General features: G+C 51.9%; 1 long non-coding RNA gene across 1 annotated transcript; it reads right to left on the reverse strand.

Moving 5' to 3' along the window:
• Nucleotides 1–532: 532 nt before the first annotated feature.
• On the reverse strand, nucleotides 533–11,347 carry LOC115835896. The gene is made up of 3 exons (XR_004030858.1): nucleotides 11,137–11,347; nucleotides 4,806–5,061; nucleotides 533–1,989 (listed from the first exon to the last, which is right to left on the reverse strand). It is a non-coding gene; the product is annotated as an uncharacterized LOC115835896 (long non-coding RNA).
• Nucleotides 11,348–15,722: the final 4,375 nt, after the last annotated feature.

Below are 15,722 nucleotides of genomic sequence, written 5' to 3' on the forward strand. Positions count from 1 at the left end.
GGAGCCATTAATCCCATAGAAATCTGAACAGGAAATGCTCAAGAAGATGGTATGCTGGAGCTTCTGCCCTTTGGAACCCCTGATCTGCAAGAGGCAACTGCCAGAGCTTCCCTAAGATAAAAGTTTTAACTGGTGCCTCAGCCAGGGCATCTGGGTTTGGGAAAAAGATAGCAATTCAAGCTGGCTGTCTGACCAACCACCATTAAGGGGTAATTTTTTTTTTTTTTTTTTTTCATACAGAGTCTCGCTCTGTCGTCCAGGCTGGAGTGCAATGGCACGATCTCAGCTCATTGCAACCTCTGCCTCCCAGGTTCAAGTAATTCTCCTGTCTCAGCCTCCCGAGCAGCTGGGACTACAGGCGCCTGCCACCATGCCCGCCTAATTTTTCTATTTTTAGTAGACACGGGGCTTCACCTTGTTGGTCAGGCTGGTCTCAAACTGCTGATCCCAGGTGACCACCTGCCTCGGCCTCCCAAAGTGCTGGGATTACAGGTTACAGGCAAGAGCCAACACGCCCCACCTAAGTGGGGATTTTATTAGGTTATCCTGTCTCTGGAGAAGGAAATGGGCTACAGTCAATGAAATTAGCATTCTAAAAGCGAGAGAATCTGTAAAGTAGAAAAGGACCTTGAGATGGGAGCATGCGTTTCACACAGGAAGGCCCGGACTTGGCCCAGTTTGGCCCAAGATCACCTACCTAACTTGTCAGTGGCAAAGCTGGGATGAATAAAAGCTCAGCTTCCTGACTCCCTGTCCCCGGTTCTTTCCACCGCTCCAGCCAGCCACTCCCAATCCCTCTGCTAAACCAATCCATCTACAGACGGTGTCACTGTCCCTCACTCCCCGAATCCCTTACTCAATCCCCCACAGCCTTTTCCATCTTTCCTGCCTTCCTAGCGCTATAGGGTTGGCGGGGCAGAGTGCTCAGAGACCAGCAAGCTGGGATGTGGGGTCTTCCCGAGGTGGTGCGGGATGTTTTGGCTGCTTAGAGGAGGAGCAGGGCAGGCATCTGCAAAAGGCATCTGCATTTCTTACACAGTCCCTAACTGCCAGGCCCAGTGCCAGATCACAGACCCTTTGTCAATAGAGATGCCCTGGCTTTGTAAACCAAGAGGGAGGCAGAAAAAGTCCTCTAGCAACACAGACTGGCCTCTGGGGGAGGCGGGAGAGGGAATTGTCTACGAAAGTTCTCATTTAAACAAACAAACAACAAGATGAAAATAATAAGCTAGACAAAGAGCCAAGGGGGAACAGCAGGCAAACTCCCGAAATTGCACTGTAATTAAAGCATAGCTGCCTTCCAGATTCTCAAGTGCTGGGATGGGCTGGAGGGATGTTTACTAACCTGGTCAAAAGACATCAGGGCGAATCAAGCTGCATCCCAGCCTTGCCTCCAAACAATTTAGCATGCAAATGAGACAGGCTAAATTTGCATCTGGGGCATGAAGGGGACCAATAAGTAACCTGCACAGGTCTTGGGCATTTGGAGAGAAGAATCCAAACTGGCCACTGTGAAGGGAGGCACTGGGGAATGCTGAGCAGGGGGTGGGGTGGCTATCCTGTTTCACCAGGGACGATTTTTTTTTGGTTTGGTCCAGGCCAATCTCGAGGCTAGGAGCTAGCTGACTGGCCCTCCAGGACCATGCCAATTCACATATGAGAGTACACCAGACTTAGGCCCAGGAAGATTTACATGAGTTTGTGCCAGTATTAAGCCCCGGAGATGGCTACCCAATCAGAGCCATTGCACCAAGGCAAGGAAGGCATTGCCAGGGCATTTGCGTGACAGAAACTAGCATATGGGCTCAAGAGAAACCTTTCTGGGCAGGGGGAGGGAGGGCCATACCCACATGAATCACTCTCTGGTGGTTTTGCTTTGGTTTCAGAACCTGTGGCTAAGGCAGAAGGACCAGTAGGGCCCCTGGCCGCGTTGCTTTTTCTCCTCCCAGCTGCTTCTGTCTCTCTCTCAGGCTCCTGGAAACAAAACAGCTGAGCAGATAAACAAGTCACCACCTGCTCCCTCCTCCCCCGTGACACCGCCCCTGTCCCCAAGTCCCACCCCTTCTTCTTGCACTCTCTCTCCATTCCTCCCTGAAGCCAAACTTCCGGCAGCAGCTGCAGCTGCTCTCTCCCCTCCCTTGCCTGCCTCCCCAGCACAGTCCCCTGCAGCAGCCCCTGCCCCACCAATGGCAAATGAGGAACACGTGTACAGAGCCCCGGGCTCTCCCTCCTCCTGAGGCCATTTCCAACAAAACACTTGTGCTTTCTGAAAGTAAGATGTGGAGCTCTGGAGTCCCCAAGGAAAACGGGTTTATGGCATCCGCCAGCCCTGCAGCCAGTGAGTGTCTGGCCCCTTGGCCCAGAGCCCCACTGCCAGGCACAGGCAAACTGGGAGGAAGGGGTTAATCTGAGCAGAGGAGGCCAGGAGGGGCCCAGCTCCATTCCCGACTGCAGGGGACGCTCATCCCCGGGATGGAGGTCAGCAGGAAGCAGCTCAAAGAGGCCAGGAGGCCAAGGCCCAGTTTAAACCCTGAATGAAGGCCACCTTTTCAGTAGCATGCACAAGTGTGCGTGCACACACACGTACACACTCATAAACACACGTTACCATGCACATGGTATCCTCTTATTAACAACGTTAAGGTTGTCACAACAGACTCTGGGTTTGGTGTCAGAAGCCCTGCATCAGCACTGTTTAATAAGTCCCCAGCGCCAATGGTAGGCACTGTGGAGGCCCAAACTGTTGGGGAGGGAAACTTCAGAGTGCCTTCTCCCAGGGAGGGGTGTGTGTGCCAGCAGCTGGGTGATGGAGCTCCCCCAGAGGTTTTCTTGGGGAGAGTTTAGAGTTTAACTCTGGGTTAGTAGGGCTCACCTTAGTTCTGAGGCATGTAGGTGAAAACACTGCAATTAGGAAGGTGATGGGGTAGGGGACCAGCCTGTCTTCACCCCCAAGCTTATGTCTGTCTTTCTCCCTCCCTCCCTCCCTTCATTCCTTCCTTTCCTTCTTTCCTTCTTTCCTTCTTCTTTCTTTTTTTTTTTTTTGAGATGGAGTCTAGCTCTGTCACCCAGGCTGGAGTGCAATGGTGCGATCTTAGCTCACTGCAACCTCCGCCTCCCGGGTTCAAGTGATTCCCCTGCCTCAGCCTCCCAAGTAGCTGGGATTACAAGCACCCACCACCACGCCCAGCTAATTTTTGTATTTTTAATACAGACATGGTATCACCATGTTGGCCAGGCTGGTCTTGAACTCCTGACCTCAAGTGATCCGCCTGCCTCGGCCTCCCAAAGTGTTGGGATTACAGGCGTGAGCCACCGTACCTGGCCCTTTTCTTTTTTCTTTCTTTCTTTTTTAAGACACAGAGTCGGCCTGGCGCAGTGGCTCACGCCTATAATCCCAGCACTCTGGGAGGCCAAGGTGATTGGGTCACGAGGTCAGGAGTTCAAGACCAGCCTGGCCAACATAGTGAAACCCTGTCTCTACTAAAATACAAAAAATTAGCCAGGCATGCCGGTGTGCACCTGTAGTCCCAGCTACTCGGGAGGCTGAGGCAGGGGAATCACTTGAACCTAGGAGGCGGAGGTTGCAGTGAGCCAAGATCGTGCCACTGCACTCCAGCCTGGTGACAGAATTAGACTCCACCTCAAAAACAAAAACGAAACAGAGTCTTGGCCGAGCATGGTAACTCACACACTTTGGGAGGCTGAGGAGGGAGGATCACTTGAGGTCAGGAGTTTGAGACCAGCCTGGCCAATATAGTGAAACCCCGTCTCTACTAAAAAAACAAAAAAAAATTAGCCAGGCATGGTGTCATGTGCCTGTAGTCCCAGCTACTTAGGAGGCTGAGGCAGGAGAATCGCTTGAACCCAGGAGGCAGAGGCTGCAGTGAGCCAAGATCGCGCCACTGCACTCCAGCCTGAGCGACAGAGTGAGACTCCATTTCAAACAAACAAAAAGAAAGAAAGAAAGAAAGAAAGAAAGAAAGAAAGAAAGAAAGAAAGAAAGAAAGAAAGAAAGAAAGAGAAAAAGTAACAGAGTCTCGCTCTGTCTCCCAGGCTGGAGTGCAGTGGTGTGACCTTGCCTCACTGCAGCCTTGAACTCCTGGACTCAAGGAATCCTCTCGCTTCAGCCTCCTGAGTCTATAGGTGCACACCACCACACCCAGCTAATTTTTAAGTGTTTTGTAGAGACAGGGTCTCCCCATGTTGCCCAAGCTGGTCTCAAACTCCTGGCCTGAAGTGATCCTCCTGACTTGGCCTCCCAAAGTGCTGAGATTACAGCTGTGAGCCACCATGCCCAGACCACATTTCCCCAGAACTCTATCTTTCCTGCTTGTGGACAAGGCAGGGGATGGATTTGGTGTCTGAGAAAGACAAACACACCTTTAATTTGCTGACTGTCTCATACCTGTCTGCACAGCCTGCCGCTGTTTCGTGTGGAAAGTAGCAGTAGCCTGGATAGCTCACAGCTGAGTTTGAAACAGTTAATGGCTGAGTGACCTTGAACAAGTTACTTGACCTCCCAGAGTCTGTCTTCTTATTGGTAAAATGTTAACAATATCTGGCTCTGACTCAGAGTTAAATTACTCTTTTGTTTTTCAGGTGGAATTAAGTGACAAGGCAAAGCTAACGTAAGATACATAAAACACCAAAAACACCGAGCATTCTGCCGGGAACCCATTCGGTGCTCAATAAAATCATTGCCCTTTTTTTTGGTGTTTTGTTGGAGACAAAACGGAAACACCAAATGGCTGGTGAAAGTGGCAGGAAAAAACGAGACCAAAAACCCAGTGGCTCTGAAGAGGTACCTGCAGACCCACTGGGCAGGGTAGAGAGGAGCCCAGTGGGAACTTTTCTGCCAGGAGGAATCAGTGGGCAGAGCTCTTCTTCCCACTTGTCCGGCAGGGCTTCTCATCCTCGGCACCGCTGACATTTGCGCCAGATATTTCTTTGATTTGGAGGCTGTCCTGGGCACTGTGGGATGTTCAGCAGCATCCTCAGCCTCTACCCTCCGGGTGAAGTAGCAAGTTGGCTGCCTCCCGCAGTTATGACAATCAGAATGTCCTGGTGGTGGGGGGTGGTGGGCAGAATCACCCTGTGAGCTCCGCTATAGAGCTCGGAGCCCCACCTCCTTCAGGAGTCTGAGCCAAGGCTGTGTCCACAGGAGGGAGTCGTTGAAGGTTGGAGGACTGATATTCACCAATACCTTTCTTATTTATTTATTTATTATTGGTTTTATTGGCTTTTTTTTTTTTTTTTTTTTTTGAGACGGAGTCTCGCTCTGTCGCCCAGGCTGGAGTGCAGTGGCGCGATCTCGGCTCACTGCAAGGTTCGCCTCCCGGGTTCACGCCATTCTCCTGCCTCAGCCTCTCCGAGTAGCTGGGACTACAGGCGCCCGCCACCACGCCCGGCTAATTTTTTTGTATTTTTAGTAGAGACGGGGTTTCACCGTGGTCTCGATCTCCTGACCTCATGATCCGCCCGCCTCGGCCTCCCAAAGTGCTGGGATTACAAGCGTGAGCCACCGCGCCCGGCCGAATACCTTTCTTACAAACAAGAGATGCCTGAGAAAGACCTGGTCATGCAGGAGGTGGTGAGTGGCTGCTGGAAGAAATATGGTGGCTGGGGGAGGGGCAAGGGAGAAGCGGTGCCCGTGGTCGAGCAGGCGGGCTGGAGAGCCAAGGCCAGTGCCCACTAGTGACTCCCGCGAGGGGTGTTGCCTTGGTGGGCTTCCCTGCTCTGGCCTTTTGTCACCTTGTTTGCTGAATCCAGGCAAAATTTTTAACCAAATTGGAAAGTAATTCCGGGTAGTGGGAGTCAGATCTGTCCCTGCCCTTGCTGTTGCTAATGAGCTGTATGACCTTCGTTGAGCCATTTGATCTCTCTGCAACTGTTTCTTGGGCTGTGAAATGTGGGGGGTTGGAGTCTCTGATTTCTAAGGTCCTTTTCAACTGTAAGTTCTAAGGCCTGCGAATACCACAGTGTGATTAAGCCAAGTGGGTGGTGGTGAGGGCCTTGTAAGTTTCAGTCTCACTGCAAGCCAGCGATAGAATTCTCCACATGTCTTTGTTAAGAACTCTTGGCCGGGCACAGTGGCTCACGCCTGTAATCCCAGCATTTTGGGAGGCCGAGGCAGGTGGATCACCTGAGGTCAGGAGTTTGAGACCAACCTAGCCAAGATGGTGAAACCCCGTCTCTACTAAAAATACAAAAATTAGCTGGGTGTGGTGGCTAGCGCCTGTAATCCCAGCTACTCAGGAGTCTGAGGCAGGAGAATCCTTTGAACCCAGGAGATGGAGGTTGCAGTGAGCCGAGATCGCGCCACTACACTCTAACCTGGGCGACAAGGGCAAGACTTTGTCTAAAAAAAAAAAAAAAAAAAGAACTCTTGTTGCTGCAGGAGTTCCTACTGTGTGCGAAGCAATGTGCTCTCTGCTGTGCATGTGGGGAGGTCTTTCCCGCTTTCCTCTGAGGGCTCATAATCTAGTAACAGGTAAAAATAATTCCAATAAAAGGCCATAAATGCAAAATGTCTCATCCTTTCCAGTGGCTTCAAAGTCAGGAAGATCTGAGTTTGAGGCTAGGTCCACCATTAGGAGTCCTTGTGTTACTCGGCTCATTTAATCTGAGTTTCTTTACTTGTAAAATGGGCATAATAATAACTGTGTCACAGGGTTATTTTAAGAGTTAAATGAGATAATATATGGGCTGGGTGCGGTGGCTCACGCCTGTAATCCCAGCACTTTGGGAGGCCAAGGCGGGCGGATCACGAGGTCAGGAGTTCGAGACCAGCCTGGCCAAAATTGTGAAACCCCATCTCCACTAAAAATACAAAAATTAGCCAGGCGTGGTGGTGCACGCTTATAATCCCAGCTACTCAGAGAACTGCTTGAACCCAGGAGGCAGAGATTTCAGTGAGCCAAGATTGCGCCACTGTGCTCCAGTCTGGGCGACAGAGCAAGACTCCATCTCAGGGGAAAAAAGAAAGAGTTAAATGGGCCTGGTGCAATGGTTCACACCTGTAATCCCAGCACTTTGGGAGGCCAAGGCAGGCAGATCACTTGAGGTCAGGAGTTCGAGACCAGCCTGGCTGATGCAGCGAAACTCAGTCTCTACCAAAAATACAAAAAGTAACCGGGCATGGTGGTGCACACCTGTAATCCCAGCTACTTGGGAGGCTGAGGCAGGAGAGTTGCTTGAACCTAGGAGGAAGAGGTTGCAGTGAGCTCCGGCCTGGGCAATAGAGTGAGACCCTGCCACAAGGAAAAAAGAAAAGATAATATTTGTAAGACAATTACCATGGTGCTTGGCACATCATTAAGTGCACAATAATTGTTAGTGGCAAGTATTTATTGGCTACAGTGCAGCAGGCACTGTGCTGGGCCCTGGGATAGTGGAGATGAGGGACAGGACTCCTGGTCTGGAGCAACTCACCAGCAGGTAGGGAAAGAAGCAGGGAGCAATGGCAGTACCCTGAGAGGGCCGTGACAGAGCCAGGTAGGAGAGGCATCGACACGGGGAGGGCAGCAGGCCCTGACTGCAGTCTCAGGCAGGCATGTGAAGTAGTGACCACACTGCCTGTTGAAGCAGGGCCAGTGGTGTTCACCGGAGTTAAGCAGACAGAGCAGTGGGGAGGTGGGAGAAGCTCAGGTGCCAATGAGCCCGACCCTCAGTGCTTCTGCAGAACTGAATGCAGTCAAGCAAGGTGGAGTGTGCATGGGATGATGGTGAGAAATGAGCCAGAAGGTTGGCGTCAGAAAGAAGGGACGTACACAGAAATGTTTCCTTTATATTAGACACACTATTTCCCTTTTGACCTAACCACCAGGCAGCTCGGAACCGTTTTAGGTTCAAATGTTGCAGCACTTCCTTGAATCCTGCTTTTCTGAGGGAATTATTGCTTAGCCCCAGCTTTCTCTAGACCCTGGACCTCAACCTTTAATCTGGTTTTGGGGTTTCTGGCACTTGTGCCATTAATGATAAACTGCCTTGAATTTTTTGGATACACCGAACACACATGGTGTGTAAATAAATAAATGAACTATAAAATACAAACATGCAGCTGGGCGCGGTGGCTCACGCTTGTAATCCCAGCACTTTGGGAGGCCAAGGCGGGCGGATCACGAGGTCAGGAGATCAAGACCACGGTGAAACCCCGTCTCTACTAAAAATACAAAAAATTAGCCGGGCGTGGTGGCGGGCGCCTGTAGTCCCAGCTACTCGGAGAGGCTGAGGCAGGAGAATGGCGTGGACCCGGGAGGTGGAGCTTGCAGTGAGCCGAGATCGCGCCACTGCACTCCAGCCTGGGCGACAGAGCGAGACTCCGTCTCAAAAAAATTAAAATAAAATAAAATAAAATAAAATAAAATAAAATACAAACATGCACAGATAAGAGTGAAGTCAGGGCCTTTAGAGTGCGCTACACCAGGGTGGCAGCATCCCTGGTGCCTGGTCAGCACCTGGCACATCATAGGAGCGCAATCAACAGCAGGCGACACAGAATGACGGCAGAGAACATTTCACCTAAAAGAAGGCTTCTCCACAGAGCACACCAGGACGGACCCCTGGAACCACTGGCTGGCTGTATCCCACCTTCGGGTTCTTGATTGGACTTCTTCATGTATCATTCACTGATCCTTGTGGCTGAAAGTCTTGTTGCTCCAGCCAGATGACAAACTACACCTCAAGGACAGACACTTTGTCATACATGCCTGTGTCCCCCAGAGCTGCACCCAGCACAGAGCTGGTCACAAAGTGGCCTCCCCAGATTTCTGTGGCTTTAGCCTAACAAACACCTGCAATTCCTTATAACTGAACAAAGATGAACAACCCTAACCCGTTCAAGTCAGGCTGGACTCCTTCCACTCTGATCATACATTTGGTTTTATAGAGCAGAGCGAGAGGAAGAAAGAACGGCCTCTTACTGGCCCGAGTTGAAGGTCGTTGAGCACATTTTTCTCAACAGCATAATCTGGCTCCCTGACACAAAAGGCAGGGAAGGGAAGGGACAGCGGCTCCTAATGAACAGAGATGGATGGTGGCCGGGCCTCTGCCACCACTGCTGTGCCCACTGGGCAGACCAGCCATATCTCCTGGCTCAGGCCAAAGACTAGGGCAGATGACACATGGGGTACTCACAGGAGAGCTGTGCTCAGGGCTTCCTGCTGGCCCCGGAACCTTCCAGAGTGGCCTCTCACACACTCCCCTCCCTCCCTCCTTCTCTGACTCTTTCTCTCTCTCTCTCAGTGAAAGGACTCCCTTGGCAAGAGTATCAGGTTTCAGTTGTCTGTGTCCTGGGAAATTACAAGATCTTTCCCCTTTCTCTTCTTAGCTAGGATTACACATGCAGAGCCATTTGGCTCCCCTGGCCTGCCCAGCTGCTGCCGACCAGGCCGGGGGATCCTACCAGGCAGCCCAGCCAGAGGTGGGCTGGGTCACAGGGGTGAGCTGCCGGGCCCGCTCACCCCTCTTCTTGATGTGATCCCCTCAAGTCCAATCCCCAGGGACCTTCCCCAGGAATGCTGAGAGCACCAGCTGTCCCGGCCATGTCAAGCATCTGGCCACCAGGTCTCCTTCCACTCAAGGGGCAACCACACCGCCAGAGGGAAAAACGGAAACACCAGGTTATTTGTGATCTGCCTACTCACTCCTCGTTTAGAGATAGAAGCAGGAGGCCAGGGGAATAGATGGGACTGTGGGAACAGCAGAGGGCAGAGGGTGAAAGGTGGCGATCAGAAGGAAAGACGGAAAGCCCACACATTCCCTGCCACTCCGGGCTCCAACCATGGAGGAAGCGGGGCTCAGAGGATATTGCACCAGACAGGTCTTGTTTAGAAAATTGGAAAAGAACAAATATTGATTACAAGGGTGCAGGAGAATGGGCCCTTCCATCATCAAAAATATGTATTCAGCCAGGCGAAGTGGCTCACGCTTGTAATCCCAGCACTTTGGGAGGCAAAGGCAGGAGGATCGCTTGGGTCCAAGAGTTTGAGACCAGCCTGGGAAGCATGGTGAAAATCAGTCTCTACAAAAAATTCCAAAACTTAGCTGGGTGTGGTGATGTGTCTGTGGTCCCAGCCATTCGGGAGCCTGAGGTGGGAGGATTGCTTGGGCCGGGGAGGTCGAACCATGTTCACACCACGGCATTCCAGCCTGGATGACAGAATGAGACCCTGTTTCTAATAATAAGAGTAATAATAATAATAAAATACACACTCACTAGCTATGACTCTGCTTTACAGGATAATTGGGGCAAAAATGCTCTTGGGTGAAACTGGGTAACCTAATTTGAAAGGTCTGGGAAACATGGCCCAATTTCAGCCTCGCTCACCACTCGCAGGCCAAGTGGAGGTTGCGGTTCATAACATACTGGACACTAGACATCACTAATGCCTTCATTCTACAAATGAAAACCATGGCTGAGAGGTCACCTGATCTCCCAAGTTCACTCAGAGACTTGGGGATGGGCAGAGCTCCAGAGCCCAGGCCTTGCCCTGCTCCACCCTATACAGCACGAAGCTCTCTGGCCAACTAAGGAAGGAGTGCAAGGTGACTGAAGAAAACAAAAACAAACAGAACTGACGCAAAAAACAAACAAACAAAACTGAGTGCAAAAGAAGGAGAATTTGGGGGCCGGGGCTGTGGCTGCAGAGTGTGAGTGGGGATAATCAACGCTGGGCTCCTAGTGTCTCTGGAAGGGCGGGCCCTGGTGTCCAGAGCGCCAGGTGCCCACCTTCCCCTTTCCCCCAGGGCCCCTGTCTGAGAGCTCTTCTCCCCACTCCTGGCTGCTGGGGCGCCTGATATTTTCCAAAACACAATTTTCACACCCTTAATAGTGGGCTGGGGAGGAGTCAGGATCAGAGCCTCTAGCTCAGATTTCCTTCCCTGAGAGGATACAGCCTTAGAAACTGCATGCTGCGCAGAGTCCTATCATTCAGAAGAAACACAAAACCCAAGCCCTGGGGAGTCACGTGGCCACCACGGATGCCCCGGCCTTGGACTAAGCTAAGGGCATTAGCCCGGGTGGCCTGTAGCTGCTCTGCAGCTCTGATCAGTCCTACAGACACACGGCACCCCCACCTGTCACCTTTAGGACCCTCCAGTCAGGCCCCCTTAAGATGCAGTGTTCCCCATGCTCACCTTTGGGTCTTACTCTGCTGCTGAGGAAACAGCATGCAACTTCCCAGGGTTATGAGAAATAACTTTCCTAGGAATGTCACCAGCTGCAGACGCCCCTGTCATAAACTGTCCCAGCTTTAAGCCGCCTAGGGCTTTTATCCCCTCCTCTTAGCTACTCATTACCCAGCTTAATTAGGCCAGGAAATGCTGGCGCTGAGGACACTCTCGGCAGGAGGCAGGGCTGGAGGAGAGATTCTCAGCAGCGCCACTTCCTGAGGCTTGATCTGGGGGCTGGGGAAGGCGGTGGAGGAGGTCGGCTGGGGATGGCAGGCTGTGTCCTCCAGTGAACAGCTGCTGGGAACGAAGCAGGGATGCACGCATTTGCTCCCCAGGCCCTCCAGGGAGCTGAGGGTTGCACTTGTTTACGGTAACAGCACCGGATCTGAAGGCCTTGGAAGGCTCTGCCTGCCCCCACCCCAGCCCTCCCATCTCAATTAACCAGCTTCACCACCCCGCCCCCACTCTTTCCTCGGGAAGAGGTTGCAACCTCAGTTACCACTCACAATATTTCAGCCCCAACCCTGACATAATCACAGTCAAAGACCCAGCCTGAGATGCCTTCCATTTTCAGCCAGCCCCTGACCTTCACCCTGAACCACCATGGTCATGCACAACCTCCTGGTTCTTCACTAGGTGGAACACAGGCATGGGGTTGCCTGCTATAGAGCTGTATGTGCTTCACCCACTTTTGGAGCTTTCTGCTACAGTGGCATTGGAGGGGGAGTAGCAATGTTGAGGGTTCACAGAATGGGGTTTATATCAGACAGATGGGAGTGTAGACTGTAGCTCTGCCCCAGGTCATTCTGTGACCTTGAATATGCTATTTCATTTTTCTGCACCTAAGTTTCGTTAGCTGCAAAAATGGGGGTGGTAATATCGGCTTCTTGGGAGGTTGAGATGATCTTATATCCTTATAGTAGACACAGGCAAACGTTCAGTAAGAAGTGGCCGCTATCTCCGATGTGGGGCACTAGTTCAGAGGCCTGCAGTTATCAACTTTCCTTTGCTGGGAGGTATAGAAAGGGGAAACTGGTATTAATGAGATCCCGCTATCTGTGGAAGGTATTCATACTTACATGATTCTCCTTTCATTTCCCAATTATCTGTGGAGGCTTTGAGATTTAAATGAGTAAACTGAGGCTCGGAGAGGGTAGGAGGGTGAGTCATGCCTCATGAGTGGCAGAGCAGATCATACAACAGGGCTATGGCAGATGCCCAGGGCTGCCGAGTCTGGGACTGCTTCGTGGCCTGGAAATGTCAGAATGACACCAGTCTAGGCCAGGTGCAGTGGCTCACGTCTGTAATCCCAGGACTTGGGGAGGCCGAGGCGGGCGGATCACTTGAGGTCAGGAGTTTGAAACCAGCCTGGCCAATATGGTGAAACCCGTCTCTACTAAAAATTCAAAAATTAGCCAGTTGTGCTGTTGGGCGCCTATAGTCCCAGCTACTCAGGAGCCTGAGGCACAAGAATCGCTTGGACCGGGAAGGCAGAGGCTGCAGTGAGCTGAGATCAAACCATTGCACTCCAGCCTGGGCGTTAGAGCGAGACTTACCTCAAACAAAGAAACAAACAAAAGAATCACACCAGCCTAGAGCGAGCAGGACGACTAGAATCTCAGCAGCCACAGCACTGGGTGGATCATCACCCTGGAGAGGGGATCGTGAGGGCTTATAGTCACACTGTCATCCAAGAAGGACTTGTCAGCCTCTGCAGAGGCTGCCTCCCACCTGCGGAACACGTACCAGCCTTCTCAGGTGTATGGTTTTATGCTTTGGCTTTTCCATTGTGTCCACATTTTCTCAGAAAATGCAAATTTCTTGAGAAGTGACCTCATTTCCCTCACCTGCAGCAAGACAAAGGAAGACAAAGGTAATTCTTGGCACTCAGATATCCACTAGTGCTGTGATTTTAAATTTTCTTTTCTTTTTTTTTTTTTTTTTTGAGACGGAGTCTTGCTCTGTCGCCCAGGCTGGAGTGCAGTGGCGCAATCTCGGCTCACTGCAAGCTCCGTCTCCCGGGTTCACGCCATTCTCCTGCCTCAGCCTCTCCGTGTAGCTGGGACTACAGGCGCCCGCCACCACGCCTGGCTAATTTTTTGTATTTTTAGTAGAGATGGGGTTTCACCGTGGTCTCGATCTCCTGACCTCATGATCCGCCTGCCTCGGCCTCCCAAAGTGCTGGGATTACAAGCATGAGCCACCGCGCCCGGCTGACGATTTTAAATTTTCTATGTAACTTTGAAAAGTACTCTCCCATTCCACCAAGCAAAAAAAAAAAAAAAAAAAAAAAGCCCCAGGGCAGGGGTGGAGGGATTGGGGCGTAAGGGGAACCTCCAATTCCATCCAGAGGAGGGCACTAGTCCATCTTCTCAGGCCCTCCCCACATCGAGGTGCTCCTAGGTCCCCAAGAAAATCTCTTGATCCACCCAAAGAATCCCAAACTACTGACCATTGGTTTCCAAGGTCCATGAGTCATGACGCTCATAGACTTTAACGTGCTTCTCATTCGAAAAACACAAAATCAAGAAAGCTGCTGGCTGAGCAGCTAGAGGCATAAGAAACCTTGGAATCCTAAACCATCAGGGTCTCTGGCTTTGTCAGCCTCTGTTGGGATCCGAGATAAGTGAAGTCAGGGGTAAAGAAAATAAATCAGCAGCTTCCCAGGGTGCTGGAAAGGCTATCAGGCAGAACTTCCTTCCATGTGGCTCCAGGGAGCAGAACTTGGGTAAAGCTTCAGAAAGGCCACTGTGGGCTTCACATGCAGCTGTTCCTAACCCCTGGGGCTGTCAGGAATTCTGTCTTGCTAAGGAAGGAAGGCCAGGCAGTGCAGGTGCAGGTGGGGGTTCTGGGAAGGTGGGTGCTGGGGGACTGCGCACCGAGGAAGATGTGGGGCCTTCAGGGTCACACCTCCCACCTCCAGAACTCTACAGACGAAGATGCTGTGATATATAACTAGGAAAAGTGAAGGTGGGGGGACAGCCACTTAAACAGAGCCAGGATGGTGAGCTCTAACCCAGGCGTTTTCCTCTCAACACCATCTGGCGCACGCTTTTAGAGCATCTCCCCTCTTCATTCACTCTACACCCTCCTTTCCACCCACTGGGAGGCTCCATCTTCCTCAGTTGACTCCCACACAGAGGCAGGAGAAGGAGAAGCCGCCTCTACCCTGAGGAGCTTGGGGGCAAACATCTGCTCCCTGCCATTGTTTCCCCTTATTTAGTGGGTGGGAGGGACCTGGCAGAGCTCTTCAGCCAAATCACACACCCAGGCGACAGTTTGGTGAACCCTCCTCCAGGGTAACTGGAGAAAGCTGAAAATGCCTGTTGGCCTGACAGGGGTTTTCAGTGTCACTCCCATGCTGTGTGGGTGGGGCAGAGAGGTGACATTCACCCTCCTTGGCAGCACCCCTTGTGTCCCTCATGTGTTCTCCGGCTGCAGAGCCCAGTGAGGCTATGCGGCGACAGATACGGTCACTTGTGCCTCTCCCTCCCTTCTGCCCCCCGCCGCCCGGTGCCACTTCTACCCACCCAGGCTTGCAGCAGAGCGCCTGGAGTCTTGGGTGTGGGTGGGGGTGTTTATCTCATCAGACAACTAATGTTTTGCCAGGGCTGGGCCGCGGGTTCACGCATTCACCTGCTGACCTGCTTAGGAAACACAGGGCAGGGTTTTGTTCCAGTGCCTTCCTGGCAGCCGCACCCACTTAACGCCAAGTTCCGAATGCCAGGTCTGAGACAGAGGGGATCGCAGTGGAGACTGCACTCGCTTCAGCAGTTACCAGCTCTGGTAATATCTGTTGAGCAACTGCTCCTTGGCAGGGCTGGGGATGTGACCCGTGAACAAATTGGCCGGGGCAGGTCCTTGCTCGGACCTGTGGTGCTTGCAGTCACCATCTGCGGAGGGACTGCAAACCCACACAGACAGTAAGACAGACGGTGCACATGAGGAGAAGGTCCAGCTTCCATGAACATGCACCACAGCAGGAGCAAAGTAAATGAGATTGGAGGGGGTCAGGAGGAAATGATATTGAAGCTCAGAGGAAGAGAATTTAACCAGGACTGGACTGTCTTTCGGGGGCTATCAGAGCAAAGGCGCTAAGATGACAGGAGCCACTATGCTTCTGAAGAAGTCAGGCGGGTGCTGACTCACAGTTCTCATTCTGGTCTTTCTCATGACTTACCTGTGGCCTGACCCGCAGCCCTTCATTTCTCCCTGGACAACATGGCTGTCCAGAGGAGAGGAGACTGGGCGTCCAAAGTTCTGCCAGACACTGCGTTGTTGTTATCGATTACAACGTGTTATTTCCAGCTTCTACCCTCTCCACGAAAAAAAAGAGCCTTCTGGGAGAGGACACCTGCCCAGACATAGCCTGGACTCGGCAGGGGTTCCCACAAGCACATCCAGGCTCTGTCATTCCCTCCTTGTAGATGATCTGGCAAATGTGGAGTTTGACTCCTAATTCTGCTGCCTCAATCCCTGCCCCTCCCCTCACATTACCACTGTGGACGGTCGCATGTGCGCTTCTCCTGTTGAACTCAGACACGCATGCA

This window comes from Nomascus leucogenys, chromosome 7b (genome assembly GCF_006542625.1).
Source record: "Nomascus leucogenys isolate Asia chromosome 7b, Asia_NLE_v1, whole genome shotgun sequence".
In the NCBI taxonomy this organism is placed as follows: Eukaryota; Metazoa; Chordata; class Mammalia; order Primates; family Hylobatidae; genus Nomascus; species Nomascus leucogenys.